Source organism: Barbus barbus, assembly GCF_936440315.1.
Source record: "Barbus barbus genome assembly, chromosome: 44".
NCBI classification, from domain to species: Eukaryota; Metazoa; Chordata; class Actinopteri; order Cypriniformes; family Cyprinidae; genus Barbus; species Barbus barbus.
In genome coordinates this window covers 8,570,154-8,588,476 of record NC_136722.1, presented here as the reverse complement: position 1 = coordinate 8,588,476, position 18,323 = coordinate 8,570,154, and the positions used below count along the sequence as shown (strand labels likewise).

The 18,323-nt window shown below is 42.4% G+C and overlaps 1 protein-coding gene across 1 annotated transcript in view; it reads right to left on the bottom strand.

The window, feature by feature from the left end:
• LOC306863584 (transcriptional activator GLI3-like) overlaps positions 1–18,323 on the bottom strand; it is a 216,786-nt gene that overhangs the window by 118,337 nt on the left and 80,126 nt on the right. The window lies entirely within an intron of this gene.

Sequence of the window (18,323 nt, the reverse complement as noted above, 5' to 3'; positions counted from 1 at the left end):
AAGACAGTATATTTTTAATATTTGTTTAATATCACTGATACCAATGATGTCCCTAGAATTTTTTTTTTTCCTAATATTTAGCCATTGACTATAGCCATTCAAAATTACAGTATAATTGAGAGCTATCAATTTTAACATTAGACTTCAATCTAATCAAAAAATCAACGTCTAATTTTAAGTGAACTTAGAACTAGTTTAGTAGTTTTATACTGCAAGTACACTCGTAAGTTTTCTTTAAGTGAACTTTACATCATACTTAAAGTATACTACTATGTCCATATTTAGGTATTAATTTGTATATATTTTGTTATCTGCATATCTGAACATACAAAACATCAAAAGAAAGAACAGGGTATCTGCTTGTAAACAAAACATTTTATTCTAGCTTGATGCATTCTTTTTTTTTTTAAAACACTTGAATGTGGGTAAGTTTCATAAATAAAATAAATAACATCTGGAACAAAAAGCTGAAAAAAGACTATGAATTGGATTCAGAATGAAAATCAGAACGTAGATGGAGTCGATCAACACCCCAAAGCTTGACAGTCATTTTTACCTCTTCATGGGTCGACATTTTCAGAATCAGAATTAGCTTTATTGCCAGGTATGTTTACACATACAAGGAATTTCTTTTGGTGACAGAAGCTCCACAGTGAGACAGAATGACAGTGACAGGACAGGACACAGATAATAAAAAATAAAATAAAAAATACTGACAATACAAAATAGACAATGTGCAAAATAGCACAAACACAATATGCAAAAAAGACAATTAAGTATGTACAGGTATGTTAGGTACAAATTTGAAATGTAATAAGTATGTGTGTTAAATAAATAAATGATAGTGTTGTGTATTTCATGTTTATTGTTCAGTGTTCAAAAGTTCATAAAGATGGATTGCCTGAGTGAAGAAACTGTTCCTGTGCCTGGCCGTTCTGGTGCTCAGAGCTCTGTAGCATCGACCAGATGGCAACAGTTCAAAGAGGCAGTGTGCTGGATGTGAGGGGTCCAGAGTTTTGCCAGCCCTTTTTCTCACTCTGGATAAGCATAGTTCTTGGAGAGTGGGGAGGGTTGTACCAGTGATTCGCTCATTGAATTCCATAACATTACACAGTTTTGATGCTGTTTTATGTCTGAAGATCATGTTAGATCTCTTGTGGAAGCATCTATACATATTAGTGTAACGGAAGCAGTCGGACACAGAAGGTAAGTGAAATCACAAGGTGTTTATTTACAATGATTGTGCTGGAGATCGTGCTGAAAGGGGAGTAGGTGAACTTGAGGTTGGATGACAGGGGATCTGGAGACTGAACTGATATTGTCCTTTGCTTCACAGTTATGACAGGACGAGACTTGAGAGGATAGCCGGAGCCAGATGAGATGAATCCCCAACAGTGGCGAGACTGCAGACAGGGGTGACAGACGGGACGGAGAACAACAGGTTAGACAAATAGGTAAGTTGAAGGTAGGGATACTCATCGGCTTCTGGAGACGTAGGAGAGGAGTCCACACTGAAACAACGGCTTGCAGCATGTTACGTCACTTCAAGATCGGACCCAGAAGTGAGCTGAGGGAAGTGCTTTTATGAGTGTGGTGATAGGAGATTGATGAGGTGCAGGTGCGGGTGATGATTGGAGAATAAACAGGTGACAGTGATGAGTGACGGGGAAGACAGGCCATTCTGTGACATTACCTCCCCCTCCGGACGGCGCGTCCCGCGACGTAACAACAATAATACCGGGGAGGGGGGGTGGGCGCCCTGGAGGCTGGAGCAGAACCTGGACAGGACAGGGAAGCCTCCAGGGCGGATCAGGAGCCTTAGGAGGCCAGGGCAGGACTTGAGGCTCGGGAGACCATGGCGGATCCAGAGACTCGGGAGGCCGTGGCGGATCAGGAGCCTCGGGAGGCCGTGGCGGATCAGGAGCCTCGGGAGGCCGTGGTGGATCAGGAGCCTCGGGAGGCCGTGGCGGATCAGGAGCCTCGGGGGGCCGTGGCGGATCAGGAGCCTCGGGGGGCCGTGGCGGATCAGGAGACTCGGGGGGCCGTGGCGGATCAGGAGACTCGGGGGGCCGTGGCGGATCAGGAGACTCGGGGGGGCCATGGCGGATCAGGAGGCTTGGGATGCCATGGCGGGACAGGAGGCTTGGGCAGCCATGGCAGATCAGGGAGCTTGGGTAGCCATGGCCATATTTTTCGGGAAGCCCAAAGGGATTCATTTGGCCATGCGAAATGAGCCATAGTGGCCCTGACGAATGTCCCTAGCAAGGCCACTATGGCTACTAGGATTACAAGTATATAGCCCCCCCCCCCAAATTTCTTTGGGAATGTTCCCCTTAAGGGGTCTCACCGGAGGAGCGGGCTCTGTGGGGCGCTCAGAGGGAGCAGGCTCTAGGGGGCGCTCTGGAGGAGCGGGCACTTGAGGGCGCTCTGGAGGAGCGGGCACTTGAGGGCGCTCTGGAGGAGCGGGCACTTGAGGGCGCTCTGGAGGAGCGGAGCTGGATAGAACCAGCGGAGACGCAGGAGGGCGCTCTTGCAGCGCGGACACCAGAGGGCGCTCTTGCAGCGTGGACACCAGAGGGCGCACGGGAGGCGCGGACACCAGAGGGCGCACGGGAGGCGCGGACACCAGAGGGCGCACGGGAGGCGCGGAGCTGGGCGGGACCAGCGGAGACGAAGGAGAGCTGGACGGGACCAGCGGGAACTTAGGTGGGCTGGACGGGACCAGCGGGAACTCAGGTGGGCTGGACGGGACCAGCGGGAACTCAGGTGGGCTGGACGGGACCAGCGGGAACTCAGGTGAGCACTTGCGAGGTGCAGGAATTGGTGGGCGCAGACGAGGAGCAGGCAATGGAAGGCACTGGCGAGGAGCAGGCACTGGAAGGCACTGATGAGAAGACATTGGAGATAGAACGGGAGCCGAGAACTCCGGGGGAAGAGCCTCATCCATTAGCCCCTCATTCTGCGTTGGCGGAGCCTGAGTGTTCGGGGGCTGTGGAATCATCCCCATCGGCGCAACGTTCATCGCCGGTTGCGGCGGATTCCTCATCGCCGCTGACGGAACATACTTCGCCATGGGTGGAGGAAGCAGGTGGATCGGCAACGACCCTCCGTTGCGGGGAACCAAAACCAGCCGCCTCCTCATTTTCGGTTATGGTCCGATCTTCTGTAACGGAAGCAGTCGGACACAGAAGGTAAGTGAAATCACAAGGTGTTTATTTACAATGATTGTGCTGGAGATCGTGCTGAAAGGTGAGTAGGTGAACTTGAGGTTGGATGACAGGGGATCTGACGACTGAACTGATATTGTCCTTTGCTTCACAGTTATGACAGGACGAGACTTGAGAGGATAGCCGGAGCCAGATGAGATGAATCCCCAACAGTGGCGAGACTGCAGACAGGGGTGACAGACGGGACGGAGAACAACAGGTTAGACAAACAGGTAAGTTGAAGGTAGGGATACTCATCGGCTTCTGGAGACGTAGGAGAGGAGTCCACACTGAAACAACGGCTTGCAGCATGTTACGTCACTTCAAGATCGGACCCAGAAGTGAGCTGAGGGAAGTGCTTTTATGAGTGTGGTGATAGGAGATTGATGAGGTGCAGGTGCGGGTGATGATTGGAGAATAAACAGGTGACAGTGATGAGTGACGGGGAAGACAGGCCATTCTGTGACAATTAGGGGTGTCCCCGACTAAAGATTTTCATAGTCGAATTGGAATTTTCGAATCTTGCCAAGTCGAATCATATGTTTGAGTGCGGGGCCAAAATACATTGCCAAGAATCAAGTCAGACATTGGACAGTCATAATTACTGACATTAACACACAGGGAAAATGTGTAACGAACGCTTCGCAGATATAAAAATAATGTTTTATATTTTGATTAAAAGATTTTAACATTAAAGTTAACACTTAAGTTAACATTAAATGTCAGCGAAACCCTAAGAATTCACAACATTTTTTTACAATAGCACTCTCATGGTAACGTTATGTATATCAGAATCAGAATGAGCTTTATTGGCCAAGTATGTTTACATATACGAGGAATTTGTTATAGTGACAGAAGCTCCACAGTGCAACAGAGAGACAGCAACAGGACAGGACACACATAATAAAGAATTATACAAATATCCAAATAGGCAATGTACAAAACAGCAAAAACACAATATATAATATAGACAATTATGGTGTACAAATTTTAAATAAAAAAATGTATAAATAAAAAAGTAAGCAAGTGTGGTGAATAAATAATAGAGTTGTGTGTTCCGCGTTTTATTGTCAAGTGTTCATGAGATGGATTGCCTGAAGGAAGAAACTGTTTCTGTGTCTGGCTGTTCTGGTTCTCAGAGCTCTGTAGCGTCTACCAGTCGGTAACAGTTCAAAGAGAGAGTGTGCTGGATGTGAGTGGTCCAGAGTGATTTTACCAGCCCTTTTGCTCACTCTGGATAAGTACAGTTCTTGGAGAGTGGGGAGGGTTGTACCAATGATACGCTCAGCAGTCTGGACTACTCTCCGTAGTCTTCTGAGGTCAGGTTTGGTAGCTGAGCTGAACCAGACAGTTATTGAAGTGCAGAGGACAAATTCAATGATGGCAGAGTAGAATTGTTTCAGCAGCTCCTGTGGCAGGTTGAACTTCCTCAGCTGGTGATCGAAGTACAACCTCTGTATATGTATATGACAGTCGGTAACAGTTCAAAGAGAGAGTGTGCTGGATGTGAGTGGTCCAGAGTGATTTTACCAGCCCTTTTGCTCACTCTGGATAAGTACAGTTCTTGGAGAGTGGGGAGGGTTGTACCAATGATACGCTCAGCAGTCTGGACTACTCTCCGTAGTCTTCTGAGGTCAGGTTTGGTAGCTGAGCTTAACCAGACAGTTATTGAAGTGCAGAGGACAAATTCAATGATGGCAGAGTAGAATTGTTTCAGCAGCTCCTGTGGCAGGTTGAACTTCCTCAGCTGGTGATCGAAGTACAACCTCTGTATATGTATATGACAGTATTAATATTCTGCATTTGAGCTGCGCGCGCTGAAGATGACCAGTAGAGTGAAGCATTCGATAGCAAGGTTTTTAATCAATGGGATTTAACCAGTTTATCACATGTAGAGATAAATTCTGCTCCCGTCACTAACGGGAGCATAAAGTGTCTGACTTGACGTCTCCACTTTTAATTTCACCACGACTGCATGAAAATCTAATACATGAAAATGTATTATTCATGTATGGCAGGCTAGTATAGTTCATCTCGAACAACCCTAATCACCGTAGTAGCCTACTACAATGAAGCGCTTTACTGCAGCACAACTCAAATGCGTCTTATACGAGATAAATAATATATACACGATATATATATAAACCGGCTAAAATATTTTGAAATCACTTATACCCTACCTGATTGTTTTTCACTCTGTCTTGTTAAAGATTTAAATCCTTGCCGCCAAGATGTTGGATTAATTGAAATTTAAATCTATAGGGGTGATTGGATTTAGTCATGCACGTTAAAATTATTTATTAAAAGCTTCTTTCTTTTCAGATTCTTATTTACAACATTATCTTAATAGGCTGTGTATTAACTTATTGTGAGAAAACCGGTAGTTCTATGTGAAATCAGACATTGAGCACCCCATATAGCCAAAATGGCATGATCATAACACCACGCGAATATTCGACTGTGAGATTGGGAGTCGAATCGGGCTCCTGCTATCTAAGCATCGAATCATCGACTACTCGGGGTCACCCCTAATACATATATATATCCCCAGGGCCAGAGTAGCTTTTTGTTCATGAGCTTATTGAGAGGCCTTAGCCAATGATAATATCTGTCACAGTTCATATAAAAACTAACCTTATAACTAGTACTGTAACAGGAAAATTCATAAGACTGGTCCAAAACAAACAGACAGACAAACACAAATACACCTAGACACTCATAGGTATAGACAGACCCACAGACAGAGGCAATAAATATGGAACAAGTCTGGTCACGCTAAGTCTTTGGGTAGTGAGGGAGGCAGTGTTAGTGCTAACGTGTGCTTTAGGGAGCTCTTTATGGGTTTTGTGTGCAAAGCCTCCAGGGCTTGGACTCTTCCAGGCAAATGTGCAGGTTCACAGTTTCTCACAAGAGCAATGGAGTGTCTCTGTGTCTGTGCTTGCCACATTCTGTGAAATAAAACAGGCCAACATTCAACATCACAGCAGCAGTCAGGCAAGGATTTCCCACAAGCTTGCTCCCTCTCTGTGTTTTTTTCAAAGATACAGAATTCCATTGAGAGGGCAGCTGAGTCTTTTCCCTGCATTCCAAACTGCCCATTAAATGGCCTCATGGGTAGTATCAACGCCCACAAGCTATCCACCTTCTCTCTCTTTCTCCTTCCCTCTACCAGTCTTTTAACACTGTTCCTGCCTCTCCTCTACACACACAGAGAAAGAGATGTACTTTCCCTATTTCTCTGTCTGCAAGTAATCTGTTGTGGCGGGCAAAGTTGGACTTGCAGTCCACAGGGAACCAGTGGTCAAAAATGGGGCAGAGAGAAGCAAGTTTACAGGGCTTTGCAGGGTTTACAGGGTTTAATGCTTGATCTTTGCTGAAGACACATGACCCATTATCTGACCCCATCTAGGACCTCTCAGCCTAGAAAAAGGAGATAAGCAACCCATAATTCAGTGCTCTGGGAAAGCACTTGCCATACACTTTCACTGCTGAGTAACATCACTTAATGCTTTTTAATCTTAAGGAGTTCAGTTCACAACTGCAGCTGTAGGGGTCAATAAGGTCACCAATAATGTAATTTAAAGGGACAGTAACAATAATGTCATTATTTTCTAACATTCATGTCATTTCAAACTTGTGTGATTTTCTTTCAGTGGAACATGAGAGCTAATTCATAAAAGACTGAGGGGGGAAAAAACTCCATAAAAGTAGTCCATACATCATGTGCACTACATTCAAAGTTTTCTAAAGCTTTGATATTCCCTAAAAATTTTGACAATGTACCCTATTTGTTTCCCTACATGGGTTTTGACTTAATTACTTAATTACATATACAAATATTTTGTATATGTAATTATTTGTGTGACAAACAATTTAATAATTTAAAGAACCTTATTCCTTAAGTGCAATGGAGAGGTTCAGTTGATATTAAAGGTTCTTCATGGAATCACAGATGCCAATAAATAACCTTTTTTAAAAGAGTAAACATGCCATCATTGATTATGCATATGAGTTTCATAACTGAAAATTTAAAACAAATTTACTCCTTTTATCATTTGAAACAAAATCACACAAACACTTAATTTCCATATTTACTCTCCTCATTCAGTCCCATGCAAAGCAAGCTGGAAACAAGAATTACCCTGGCCAGTTTCAGTTAGTGCCAGCAATATGAACTACAGTGCACATAATTAAATTAAACAGACATAATTGTGTTGCTTTAGTGTTTTAGTAAGACATTAAATTAAATTAAATTCAATTAATAATTAATCAATTACTAAATATTTTTTTGAGTGGTATACTTTTTATGGTGCTTTTGCATGTTTTCTCCTTTTGTTTCACATCAGAAATAAATTCATACTAATTTACTATGACAATAAAATGTCTATATAAAAACTGTTCCTATATGTGCAGAAAAAAATAAGACAAGCAGATCAGATGCTGATATTTAAAGATTTTTCAGATATCTATGAAAGCACTTTATAAACTCAAAACTCACACTTTGTTTTTGTTTTGTTTTTGGTAGCACCATTCAGGAAAGACCTGAACCCCCAAACAGTATCTTTTCTAAGTCTTACGACCTTCTGCTATACATAGGTATCTAGTCTTACCTTTTAATATTCATATCCATTTGGGCTCAACTGATGATTTTTGTGTGTATGTGTGTGTGTTGCGGAGGGCGGGTGGAAAAATTCTCAGACACCACTGCTTTGGCTCTCAAGCCCAATATCCTCATTTTGACTGTTTATGAGTTTTATTTTTTCAAAGCTTTACAAAGCTGGGAATGTATATTTATTTCTATTTCTATTATATTTATCTTAAGTACTGGCCAGACCTATAGAAACTGGACCTCTTGGAACTTTAATTGATTACCCCTGTTCTAGACCATTCGAGACTATATGATTTTGCAAAGTAAAAAGAGTGCAGGCCTTGAGAAAGACTGCAGAAGTCAGTGAGTGCTGGTGGAACGGACTGTTTTTTGTTTTGTTTTTTGGTGTGCGAGAGAACAGTTGTGACTTATTAAACTGAAACTGTTTGGAGGAGTTTATCAGCTTGCTGGTGCTGCTCTAGCTGCTTCAAAATCTTTCTGAAACTAGCACCAACGTCTCGTATTGCTGGAGCTAACGTTAGCGTTTGGCCCAGCATGCTGTGCTGCAGCTAGGAATAAAAAAAAACACTAAAAAACAAAAACAAAAAACCTGTGTGGATTAAATATTGTATTCCATATATCACAATGGAATGCACTTCACAAACAGTCATGACAGAGAGCATTCAAGGTTCCTTGGTCCATGAAAATGACAGCATCAGTTTTAAGTCTTTAATCCTATACCGCATAGCCAGTGATCTTATTGAAGGAATATTAGCACTTATACAGTTAAAGCAGGATTAATAGGCCTGCTCCCATAAAACCACAATATTAACATAAATGGATTTAAGTATCATCCTGTTACTGTCCTCAGACACACGCACACACACATGGATTTGAAAGAGGATACTGTGTTATGAGTGTATGGAAGTAAGGGAATGAACAGTCCTCACAAAAATAACTTAAATATAATGCCTATTTCACTCATGTCGTATAAAATTTAATTAACTTTACTTCTTTTTACATTAATGCAATTTTACAAGCTTGTAATATTTCAAAAGCTCGTTTTAAATTTCTCAGTCTGCATCAAAGGTTTTTCTTCCATCATTTTCACTAGAGCCTGAATTCTTTTAGGCATTTACAATGGCTATAGCTCAATACACAAGTGCCACCCCACATCATTCACTATCCTCATGAACAGAGGGTAACTCTAATTGAGATGTACTTTTTCACAGGCCCAACAATGTTCCTAATGGCTCTGCAAACAATCAGTGGCTGAAGGTGATTGAGTCACAGACAGTATCAGTAACATGTCTCTCAATCTCTCTCTCCTTACACATCTCTTCATTTACTCCATCTCTTTTCTTTATTATTATTTTCTCATCCAGTGCCACATTTAATTTTCTTGCCTCTGTTGTCATCCCTGTTCCTGAAAAAAAGGGCAAAACAGAACAAACTCGTGACAATGTAGAGTTTGATATATTTTGTTGTATTGTTATCTATACATACAGTGAGGATAACCAGAGTAGCCAAGGCGAGTTGAGTGACGTTATCAAGTACACTGTGGTTCCATTCGTAGAATTAACGGACTTGCGTCCTCCCGTCCTCAGGAGTTCGCACTCCCGAGTTGAACTTACGAAATCCGAACTACCAAGGACGCAAGTCCGAACTTTGCGTACTTGGTATTGAGAAACCGCCATACTCTGGGTTGAATCAACTTACTCCTGGATGCGTTTTTGGAACCAGCATACCTCGAGTAAGCAAGGTTTGGGTTAAGTCTAACAAACTCCTCGTCTTCTCGCTCCTTCATCCCCGCGGTAACCCTGACAGAACAGCAGACCGACAAAAGAAGTGAGTAGTGCCATTCCTGCCGTTTTTTCAAGCTTTTTGTTTGCCTTTCCCCCTCCTCTCCACGGCATGGAAGGCGCCACTCACGCTCACCCAAGCCCACCTTTCGCGGGGAACTCAAGCCCACCGTCTGTGGCGAAATCCAAACCGCTGTTCGTGGCTCACCCAAATCCGCTGTTTGCGGGGAAATCCAGGCCGCCGTTCGTGGCCAACCCAAGCCAGCCGCCATCCGCGGCTCCGAAGTCATGTCCGCCGCCGTTCACGACCAACGCAAGCCAGCCGCCGTCCGCGGCTCACTCAAGCCCGCCGGCTCCAGCCCCAGAGCTCTTGGATATGGCACTACCCCCGGAGTTCTCGGCACCTCTCCTTACCCCAGAGCGCCCTCCATTGCCCGCTCCTCACAAGTGCCCACTAGTGTCCGCTCCTCGCCAGCGCCCACTCCTCGCCAGCTCCCTCCAGAGCCCGCGCCTCCTGAGCGCTCTCCAGTGACTGCGCTACCAGTGCGCCCCCCCAGACTCCGATCTCCCGAAGAATATTTTGGGGTGGGGGCTATATTGCCATGGCCTGTGTGGCCGGGCCAAGGCCACAGATTCCCCTGATCCGCCATGGCTCTCCAAATCCCTGGATCTGCTGTGGCCGCCCAAGCTCCCTGCCCCGCCATGGCCTCCCAAGTCCCCTGACCCACCCGGCCCCCTCCCCGGTAGAACTGTTACGGCGCGGGACGCGCCTACCGGGAGGGGGGCGATCTGTCACGAGTTTGTTCCATTTTGCCCTTTTTTGGTCATGTTTCCTGTCCCCATTTTGATTATTAGTTTCCATGTTTTTTGATTAATTACTCCACCTGTTTCTGTTCTTCCTGATTTCCTTGTCTTTATAAGTCCTGTGTTCTCCCTTAGTCTTTGTCTGTTGTTATATGTCTTCCTGTGTTGATTTTGGATTAAAGTATTGTATTCTAACGAACTCCTCGTCTCCTCGCTCCTTCGTCCCCGCGGTAACCCTGACACACATACAGTGAAACGAAATATTATAGGCCAATCAAACAGCATTGTCTCTTTTCTGTTTAATTTAAAATATTAATAGCCACAAAAATGTGTCTCATACAAAGCGTATACGCATTAAACAAAATTATATCAAATACTACTGCCTTTTTGTTTTCTTCAAATATAAAACAACCATCTTTTCGTTTTCATTTTAAAAATATAAAACATATTAATATGTGGTTTAGGTAATATGTGCACATATAGCCTACTCTAATTATCTTCACTTTATGTATAATAAAATTAAATATGACAAGCACAACTCTGCCTTTTTTGTTAAATGTCAGTTTTAATGAACTGTATATAGCCAATAATAGCCATTATAAAAGTATAAGTAAAGTATAAGAGACTTATTTAATAGGAATTTGAAGTACGCTTTCCTGTAGCTCAAATAGTAGAGCATGGCGCTAGCAACGCCAAGGTCATGGGTTCGATTCCCAGGGAAAGCAAGAGCTGATAAAATGTAAAAACTGTAACTTGAATGCAATGTAAGTCGCTTTGGATAAAAGCGTCTGCTAAAATGAAAAAAAAAAAAAGGAAATAAAGACAAAAGCAAACAATTCAGTCAAATGTATGCAACAAAGTCTGCGCTGTATTACGATTAATAAATAATTTATGAAACATAACTTCATGCTCAGCCAAAATTATATGACCTGGAAGAAATAATATGAGACCAAAGATTACCTGTTAGATATACCCGAAACAAATTTTACCTTATGTTAAACTACTACAGAGACATCAGAGCCAGTGGCAAATGTCAGAAGGACTAGCCAGGGTGAGGCTGCTCTCAGTGGATACATGAGCACAGAGCGCCCCCGGTGATCGCTTGGAACTCACGTCTCCGAAATCGGCAAAGCAAATTTTCAAATAGGCGCTATCTTTATAAATAAATCGCAGATTTTAGTTTTAAACAACTACATTCTCGCCTGAAATACTCTTAGAACTGCATGTCATGATACAGTAACAGTAATATTTAAAAAATGATGTGGGTTTTGTCCTCTGCCATTACGCTCACTGTTTGGTGTGAAATGCATTCTGGGATACCTGGCTGCCTCAAGTTCACACACAAGTCACCTCTGAATGCATGCTCGACAAAAGGGGCGAAGCAAGAACACATCCGGGGGATTTCTTCTTCTTGTTTTATGGCGGGTGGCCATAAAACCAGTGTGGACCAGAGTGACTAACAAAAACTTACTACTTCTTTTGTTCAATGGTCGTTTACATGCTTAGTGCATATTGCCACCTAATTGATGGTTGTGCAATCATTTTTTTTCGGTTTTATCTTTTTTTTTCTATTTTTATTATAGAAATACATTATAGAAAATGCCGATCCATGTGTGAGATGATAATATAAAATGTAATATATATAATATAAGAAATTAAACATTAGCTTGTCATAGTGTTTTATAATTTATACAGATATCTGTTATATATGGCAATAAAATAAATAAAATAACCATATTTGAATAATATATTACCTTATTTATTACTTATATTAGTGCTTATATATATATATATATGTCTATATATATATATATATATATATATATATATATATATATATATATATATATATATATATATATATTATGCTATATTACATAACCTAATATTATATTATTATAAGGCTTGCCAGTAGATCACGCGTGCGCTGATAGCGCTGAAGTGAACTAACCCTGGAACATAGACTCAACTGCAGCTTTAATGGCATTAAAGGGAAGGAAAAATGAAGCTAGGTCAGACTTAATAGTAGAATTATTAGTAACATTGAATCGAGTTAATAGAATGGGGAATATAGTGGGATTGTTGATTGTAAAAGTATTATCCAAAAAGGAACAGTAACATTGTGGCAAAAAGAATGGAATGAAGGATATAAAGGCAGACATTATTATTCTGTTCAGCCAATAGTAGGGCATTCTAGTATAATAAGGTTAGAAAGAAAGGATAGTGTTGTTTTAACTAGGCTAAAGTTGGGTCATTGTGCGTTGAATTTTGGGTTAGCAAAGACTGGAAAACATCCAGATGGGAGATGTAGAAGTGGACAAGAAGAAACTGTGAGCCATGTGATAATGGAGTGTGTCATTCATCATACAGCAAGACGTCACATGTTTTCAGAGTTATTTGAATGTGGAGTCACGAATGCTTCTATAAAATCTATTCTAAGTATAAAGGATTATAAGTCAGCGAAAGTCTTTATCAATTTTCTGCATATGACTGGACTTTACACAATGATCAAAGTGTTAAGTGGAGCAATACGCCAGTGTTGCATCTAGTCTGCCGCAAATTCTACAAGAAGAAGAACCCTGGAAAATAACCTGCTTCGGAGCAGGTTATCTTCAGAGAGCAAGTTACTATGGTTACTTACATACCCTGAAAGTAACCTCCGATTTTGGAACCGAAAGCTGAGGTTATCCGCTCGCTTATCCTCAAACTTATCCGGGTATGTCACATAATTCTAGAATACACCCCAGATATGTATTTTAACTTTATTGTAATAATATATAATATGGAATCTTGTCAGTAGGTCACGGTCAAGCATGCGCTGTGACAGCTCTGAAGTAAGCTAACCCTGAAACATAACCTACTCCGGAGCAGGTTATGTTCAGAGAATAAGCTGCTATGGCTACTTACATACCCTGAAAGTTACCTCTGTTTTTGGAACCAAAAGCTGATCTTATCTGCTTATGTTAAAAAAATGAGCTTGAACAAAGAATTTTTAATAGGAGTCAGTTTATTATTTTGAACTGAACAAGAATACTGCTAGCAAATGTGTTATTTACCTTACTTGTATTTGTTTAACAGATTTTAACATAAGCAAAAATCACCATTAGCTGTCAGGTTAATATCATTTAAGAAAATACTGCGATATTAAAGTACTCATTTATCATCATCACTCGTTTCTCCTTCCTAGGGGACAATTAAAGGGGATGGATCTCTAGCAATTTCATTTAGGCAGCGTCCTCGGATTTCCGTTTGAGCCACATTATAGAGTTCAAAAGTTTCCTGCAGACTTTTAGATGAAGGTGAGTGTGCTATTGCACTCTGGGCTCAGTGAGGCTCTGATGTTGAGATTACACATGTCAGGAGGTAGATGAGAAGGATTTCCATGGCCCTGACCATCAACCCTTCTTTTTTATTTCCTCTTTTATTTTCTCAGCATTCTTTTATTCCTTTTGCATTTTTGGCTCCACCATTGCTCCACAGATTCACCGGTCTATTCACCCTGACACAAAAACAACAAGCTCGTTCTCTGTGGACTGGGGGGAAAGCACGCTCCAGCAGAAAAAAAAAAAAAAGCGGAGAAAGAGAAGGAGAGAGAGGAAAAATGATTGTGCTCCCTCTCTCTCTCTCTGTAGTGATTGAATTTCTTAACATCTTTTCAAAAATCGCTTAAATGCCTGGAGGCGAGAGGAAGAAACAAGCTAATGGTGGATGGGGAGCACTGAACAAATTTCAGAGCCCTTTCCTGCTTGCGTTTGAGGTTTGAAAGCGAGCGCCCTGCCTTTCAAGTTTCAAAGTCCTCCTTTCTCCCGTGGTGTCACTGAAGGATTTGAAAAGAAGGTAATTGTGCTCACTGCCGCCCTGATCAGAGGCACACGGCCCAGGCTCTAGTATTTCACCAGCTCTCAGTACCACAGGAATAGACTCAGCAGCTCAGCTTCAACTTTCTTTTCCTGGCTCTCTCTCTCCCCTGTTCTTTGTGGGTCTCTTGATCTCTGTCTCTCACTTTTATCCACTCACTTTCCCTGAGTCTTGATCTAGGTTTCTGTCTCTACCAACTGGATCTCCCTCTTTCGTCCCCAATGTACATGGTTTTCCTCTGACAATCTCCCTGCCCTTTATTGCCCACCTCTTTCTTGCTCCCATCTTTACCTCACTGTTATATACAATATATATATATATATATATATATATTAGGGGTGACCCCGAATGCTTCGATAGCAGGAGCCCGATTTGACTCCGAATCTCACAGTCGAATATTCGCGGGGTGTTATGATCATACCATTTTGGCTATATGGGGGTGCTCAATGTCTGATTTCACATAGAACTACCGGTTTTCTCACAATAAGTTAATATACAGCCTATTAAGATAATGTTGTAAATAAGAATCTGAAAAGAAAGAAGCTTTTAATAAATATTTTTAACGTGCATGACTAAATCCAATCACCACAATAGATTTAAATTTAAATTAATCCAACATCTTGGAGGCAAATATTTAAATCTTTAACAAGACAGAGTGAAAAACGATCAGGTAGGGTATAAGTGATTTAAAAATATTTCAGCCGGTTTATATATATCGTGTATATATTATTTATCTCGTATTTGCATTTGAGTTGCGCTGCAGTAAAGCGCTTCATTGTAGTAGGCAACTACGGTGATTAGGCTTGTTCGAGATGAACTCTACTAGCCTGCCACCGGCTGGCGAGAGTAGCCGCTTGCAGTCGGGGTGAAGTTAAAAGTGGAGACATCAAGTCAGACACTTTCTGCTCCCATTAGTGATGCTCGCACTGTGTTTGCATACTCTTATCACTGATAAAGTTAATTAAATGCAATATATGTGAAATACACAGAAACGTTTTTATGAGCAACAGAACCACTTTTATATATACTGCTTAATACAGCGCAATCTGTTCAAGAATAAAGTTCAACATAAACATATAGGCTACTAAATACCAATAAAGTGTGGGTATATATGCTTTCATCAGTGTTTTTGATTAAAAAAAATTACTCAAGATAACAGTGCGACTACATTAAAAAAGCTTTACTGTTATAAAAACAGATTTGTAAGCATTATTGGAAATGAATTGTTAGAATAAACACACCCAACACACCTCGTGCTTGTCATCACAGAATCTAACCAATGAGTATAAAGTGTGACGTCATCAAGGCTCTCACAGCCGATTTTGAGCAACTGCAGCGCTTGACCTCAGCGGCTGGTCTCGTTTCTCTCTCGCGGTACTTTGATGGCACATGTGATCGTAAGGCGGCTGCAGCGCCGATCAATGTCGGACAAATGTTTTAACCAGAATGCATTGCTTTTGTCAGGCGGCAGCCGATCTCAGGTGGCGCCGCATGAAGTCGAATAAGCCTATTATCTCTTCAAGCACGCAGCGCAAGCAGTACAAACAACAATGCAGAATATTAATAACTATGACTGGGACTGTCATATCCATAACATTATAATGAGAACACTATTTTAATAAAACGCTGTGAATTTTTATAATTTAGTTGCCATGTTTCTGCGCGTTGTTGCATGAAGAAAGCGTCCATAAAAGGAATTAATTCAGAGCCGTGCAGACACGTTCACTTCTGCATTCGGGGCATTTTGTGCAGATACCCTATAAGTCGTAATATTGACGTTATGTTGTATAAATAACGAAGCGTATTCTATATGAGATAAATTGGTTAAATCCCATTGATTAAAAACCTAGCTATCGAATGCTTCACTCTACTGGTCATCTTCAGCGCACGCAGCTCAAATGCAGAATATTAATACAGTCATATTTCGGAGATTTCGGAGATTCTGCACTCTGAGGAGCTTAGCGGAACGCTCATCATACCGCCTGTGAGGCGTCGAAGACGGCGAAGAGACCGGAAGCAAAAGTGGGGAAAGAAAGCCGGCGTACGGGCTAGGCTACAAGCTAACCCACACAGACCAGCGCTTCCGAGTATCTTTCTTACAAACGCCAGGACACTCGTGAACAAGATGGACGAAATAAGACTCAGGATTATTTCACATCGCCTTAACAACTGTGTTATGGTAATCACAGAGACTTGGCTGGATAACGCTGTTCCCGATGTGGCTATCGAGCTAGCGGGCCGCTCCGTATACAGAGCAGACAGAACGGCCGACTCTGGTAAGAACAAAGGCGGCGGAGTGTGTATATACATTAATAATGCCTGGTGTACATCGGCGGACATTATTAAGTCACATTGCTCTTCGGACATCGAATATTTGTCATTAAAATGCAGACCTATTTACACCCCGAGAGAGGTTACTGCTATTGTTATCACAGCTGTTTATATACCACCATGGGCTAATGCTAAGCTAGCGCTAGAAGAGCTGCATGAAGCTATCAACAGCCAGCTGAATGTATACCCGGAGGGAGCTGTGATTGTAGCAGGGGACTTCAATCATGTGGATTTAAAAACGGTGATGCCCAAACTACACACCAGCATACACTTTCCGACCAGAGACAATAATATATTGGATCAAGTATACACCAACATCCCAAGAGCTTATAAAACAGCCCCATCTCCACACCTAGGCTTGTCAGATCACATCTCTATAGACCTGATTCCATCCTACAGACCTCTGATCTGCAGAACAAGACCAACTGTCAAAACGGTCCAAGTCTGGAATGAGGAATCTACTTCACGCCTGCAGGACTGTTTTGGAAATACAGACTGGGATTTGTTTGCGAGCACAGATCTGGAAGAATATAGCTCATCTGTTTTAGGATACATAGCCTTCTGCACTGACACTGTGTTAACGACCAAGACCAGCATGGTGTACCCAAATCAAAAACCATGGCTTGATGGGAATGTACGCTCATTACTGAAAGTGAGGAACGCTGCCTACAGGTCAGGGGACAGGCTGGCTTACAGTAATGCTCGGAAAGATCTCAAGAAGGGCATTAAAGCAGCAAAGCACAGGTATCAACAACGCATCGAGGGCCATTTTAAAGATAACAACCCCCGCAGCATGTGGACAGGCATTAAAGCCCTAACGGACTATAAGAACAGCCCCTCGTTGTCCAGCCATGATGCCACGCTTCCTGACACCCTGAACCAGTTCTTTGCGCGCTTTGACGGTCACTCCAACAGCATGGAAATCCAGACAGCACCATCACCCATAGAGGAGCCGGTACCTGTCTTCGAACGTCATCAGGTGAGATCCACGCTAAGGAGGATCAATGTCAATAAAGCAGCAGGACCAGACAAAGTTCCAGGTCGCACGCTGAAGTTATGTGCTGACCAACTGGCGGGGGTGTTCACCAGCATCTTCAATCTGTCTCTGCAGCAGGCTGTAGTCCCAACATGCCTTAAATCAACTACCATTATTCCTGTGCCCAAAAAACAGTCAGTAAAATGTCTGAATGACTATCGCCCAGTTGCTCTGACACCAATTATCATGAAGTGCTTTGAGAGACTTGTTCTTTCACACATCAAAGCCAACATCCCTGCTGACCTGGACAGCCTACAGTTTGCTTACTGTAGGAACAGATCAACAGAGGATGCAATCTCAATCGCACTTCACACCACCCTTACTCATCTGGAGCATCCCAATACATATGTTAGGATGCTATTTGTAGAAAAAAACAAAAGTGCCAACCCAGCTCTTAGTAAACTTTTACAGGAGCACAATAGAGAGCATCCTCTGTCACTGCATCACAGTGTGGTACTCCAGCTGCACTGCAGAAAACCGCCAAGCTTTGACCCGGACCGTCAAAACTGCTCAGAGGATCATAGGAATCAAACTCCCGAACCTTGACATGATGTATGCTAGCCGTCTACAGAAGCGAGCTAGCAACATCATCAAGGACCCAACTCATCCAGGACACAGACTTTTTGTACCCCTCCCATCAGGGAAAAGATATAGGACAATCAGAACCCGCACAAACAGACTAAAGAACAGCCTTTTCC